Raw genomic sequence first — 4,290 nt, 5'->3', positions numbered from 1 at the left:
AATTTGAAGGCTCAGGAAACCTTTGCAGGTGTTTTGAGTTGATTAGCTGACTGGCATGTCAACATATTCTAATTTGTTGAGATAGTGAATTTGTGGGTTTTTGTTAAATGTGAGCCAAAATCATCACAATTAAAAGAACCAAATACTTAAACTACTTCAGTCTGTGTGCACCGAATTTATTTAATACACAAGTTTCACAATTTGAGTTGAATTATTGAAATAAATGAACTTTTCCATGACATTCTAATTTATTGAGATGCACCTGTATATTATATATAATAAAAACATATAATTATAATGTTACAAAATACTTATTATATATGGCAATAGTCATTTTAAATTCATCACAATATTACTGCTTTACTGTATTTTCACATTTATAAGCATAATACTTTAAAAAACACCATAAAACAGTCTTACTGACCTCAAACTTTTGAACTGACTTTGTGTATTATATTATATATTCATTTATATTACATAATCACTCCCATGTATTTTTTATGTTTTTGTTTGTTTTTTTGCTTACTTCAGGAACATGTGAGGTGGAGCTTCTCCCTTTTATCTTTTCCCCTTGTCATTTATTAGTAAGAACCTTGTGCACTTAAATGTCTCATTCATTACAGTTTAGAGGACACTTTGTGACGCTTTCCCACATAAACATCTCTGTGCTAAAAGAGAATGTTGTTACTGGAAGTGCCATTTCATATGATTGCACGTAATATAACATTACACTCCCATTATATTTTGCACGCAAATGCACTGGATAACTATCAAGCTTACTCTTTCTCTCTCCCTTTGTAAGTATTCCAAACAATAAAAGTTCCAATTTGCAGGCGTCTTGATGTTCATAAACTACACTATCCTGAGAAACGTGGTTTGGTTTGTTGATATCTGTAATCTTAGACTGCTTTAAAAAGAATATTTCTGAATCCAATTAAAAGCACATTATGCTAATAGAGGTATGGTTTAAAGTAGACCAGGTTCTACTGCCACACATCAGAGAGAACTGGGGAGAAAAGCATTTGTGATGAAGACAAACATGTTCCTGGCATTTATTCCCTGTAGCAGCTGAAAAAAAAAAAAAAAAAAAAAAATTAGCATGTCATTTTTTTTTCTTCAGTTTTCACTTTTTCTCCTCCTTAAGCACACACTTGATTGGAGTAGGAGTACATGAACTCTAGCAGAGTGATTTGCCTTTCACTCAAGATTATGAAATGAATTTATAATGGTAGTTGAAAATACGTTTCAGGAACCACCTCCAGACCAGAAGTAAATGATCTGAAGAAGTTCCTTGCCATCAGTCAGTCACTGATTCAAGACAATAAAAGGTCAAAACAAGGTTAAGAGAGGACATTTGTTTTAACTGTTAGAGATAGATATTTAACAGATTGGTGACACTTTATAATAAGGTCCAATTACTTACCATTATTTAATGCATTAATCAACATTAACTAACAATAAACATTACATTTGTTACAGTATTTATTGAACTTTTTTAACATATTGACAGATACAACGATCACTATATGCTTTGGAAGTATTTTTCATGTTAATTAATGTAGTTAATGTTAATGTCAATGTTAATGTTAACAAACAAAACCTATTGAATCATGACCAAAATGTCAATGTTTGTTGAAAGATTAGTTCACCTAAAAATTATAATTCTGTCAGTAAGTACCCTTGTGGATTTAAAAAGAAAGAACTCTTATAACAACTGTCACTTGTTTAACTTTAGTTAATCTGCTAACAATATCAAATAGTGTATATACATTAATAAAGTGAATTATACATACATCCCTATATATATATAGGGATGTCCACAATCCTGAATATATAAATTTAAGTAAAAAAGCAAAATGCAAATGCAAATGCAAAAAAAAAAAAAAAAAACTTCCACCTTTCTTTACTCTTCTGGTCTGTCTCCCTCATTCGTTTTAGTCTGTATCTGTGACAATCTCTCGCTGTCATTCTCTCGCAGTTGTGTGACATCTCCCTGCCCATGGCTGCCTGCAGGGCATTTTAAATGTCACTTTGATCTCTGCATTGAGTACCTCAGGCACTAATGGGAGGAAAAAGGTGAAGAAAAAAATAATTACACTTATGGATGTGCTCAAAGTCTCACACACACTGTAAATGTGCCTCTTCAGCAGCATATGCTGGGGAAGAGCTCCACAACACTGTTAAATCCTGTTTTCATTGTGTGAGGAAGTGCACTGCTCTCCTACATAAAGCCTTAGCGGTTGCCTTTCTTCAGTTATTGTATTTTTTTATTTTTTCATACTCCCCAAAAAGGTCTTTAGCATCAAATAATGTGACATTAAATATTTAAAATTTTAGCTCATATATTCAAAGAAAGTGTTTTATTTACATTTGAAATATATTTATGTGGTTTAGCTGTTTCAGATTCATCAGTGCAAAATAGTTTACAAAACAAAAATTTAATCAAAATGCAATGACTTTCTCCTCCTCTGAAATTACTTTTCAGTTCATGAGTAGAAAAAAAAAACAATCCATAATAATAGTAATAATAATAATAATAATAATAATAATAATAATAATAATAATAATATAGCTGCACTCAGGCATTTTGTACTCATTTAAAAGTTGTACACATGTAAACATGTATGACTTTCTTCTCTGTTGAGCAATGTCTCAATGTTATTATTATTATTATTATTATTATTATTATTATTATTATTATTATTATTATTATTATTTTATCCACACAGTGGAAGTCAAAGGTCACCAAAGCTGTTTGGTTTACAAATATATTTTGTGTTATGAAGAAGAAAGGCAGGCATGCAGGTTTGGAATAGTCTCAGCTTCAGTCATCACTGATGGCTGATTGTCTGATGCATATGGCACACTTAACTGGAAACACTTCAGCAGATTCCAAGTCGTCTTCAAAAGTCGGAAATTGCCACACTCCTGAACATGATGCGGCACAATGAGAAACTTGATTGGTTGCTTTACCTGTCAATCATATGGTCACTTGGGTGGTCCTTGGCCATTCAAAGCATCCATGACTCCCAGACTTTCTGCCATCAGTCTGAAGTTCTGGCTACGTGAGATTAGGTTTAGCATGACGCGTGTTGGTAAATGATGAAATTTTGTTTCTATTTTTGCCTTATATCAAATAAAACAGGAATCTCCAACCGTTCTCCTGGAGAGCCACCATCCTGCAGACTTCAGTTCCAACACTGCTCCAACACACCTGTCTGTAATTATCTAGATTAGCTAGTTCAGGTGTGCTTGATTGAGGTTGGAGCTGAAATCTGCAGGACGGTAGCTCTCCAGGAGTGAGGACTCCTGAAATGAAGCAACTTCCACATTGAGTTCAAACCTCTCACACTCAGACCTTCTGCATGTGTTAGTTTAAAAATGTGTAAAGGTCCCTTGTGAAATAAGCTTCACCTGTTTTCCAGCAGGAGGCAAGAAAAAATAAATAAATGAGGGATTACTCAATCAGGGTGTGACTTGACTAAAACGCAAGGAAGCCTGGGGCCTCAATGAAGTGGACAAGGCAATCTGAAAATTGATTCTGCCAGTCGAGCACTGCAGAGCGTGTCTCCTCCGCTGTAATACCTCACATGCATTCATTCAATACATCAGTTGCTTCTCTGCATGAAGTATGGACTGGAGTTCTCACCACAGGCCATGGAGATCTCCTGCATTGGGATGCCGCAAGGGCTCAGGCAGTGTAATACACTTACAGTGAAATATCATCTGTGATTTGCCTTGGGAGACACTCGAGAATTGTGTACGCAGACGGTGTGTAATTTCGTGCTTATATGTTTCCGAAGCACAAGGAGACTGAGAATACGGTCTGAACCTGGCTTATACCACTGATTCATTTAACACTTGAGAGCCTCTGGGTTTCTGCACAGATGGCTGCACATTTCTGGTTTGTTTCACTTCAAGCAGCTCTCCATGTGGCTCTTTAAAAGGACTTTGTGAAAGAATGTATGGTTTGACTGGAGGACAGTGTCAAACTCATTTATTTTCCATAAATAGGTGCCGGACACGCACACACACAGGTTTATATCTGCCCCACCTGGTGCAGCCGACTCTGTCGCAGCTGAACTTTAAGCGCATTTTTCATTAGTCTCCTTCTGCTGGCCAGCAAATGTGTGCTGAAAGGATAAATTCAGAATCTTTCAAAACGTGAAAACTAAAGCATGTCAGGGGAGAATTCCAGCCATACATCAAAGAGATTTATCCATCAGTAATGTGTATGGTTCTTCTTGTGTAGTGCAGGGACAGGCCTCTAATACCAAGCCACCATCATAA

At 35.4% G+C, this 4,290-nt stretch overlaps 1 long non-coding RNA gene across 1 annotated transcript; it reads right to left on the bottom strand.

Moving 5' to 3' along the window:
* Nucleotides 1-533: 533 nt before the first annotated feature.
* LOC122146716 lies at nt 534-3,327 on the bottom strand. Its single transcript, XR_006161231.1, has 3 exons — nt 2,974-3,327; nt 1,898-2,059; nt 534-1,068 (listed from the first exon to the last, which is right to left on the bottom strand). It is a non-coding gene; the product is annotated as an uncharacterized LOC122146716 (long non-coding RNA).
* Nucleotides 3,328-4,290: the final 963 nt, after the last annotated feature.

The sequence above is a fragment of the Cyprinus carpio genome, chromosome A11 (genome assembly GCF_018340385.1).
Source record: "Cyprinus carpio isolate SPL01 chromosome A11, ASM1834038v1, whole genome shotgun sequence".
NCBI classification, from domain to species: domain Eukaryota; kingdom Metazoa; phylum Chordata; class Actinopteri; order Cypriniformes; family Cyprinidae; genus Cyprinus; species Cyprinus carpio.
This window is presented reverse-complemented; position numbering and strand designations above follow the sequence as displayed.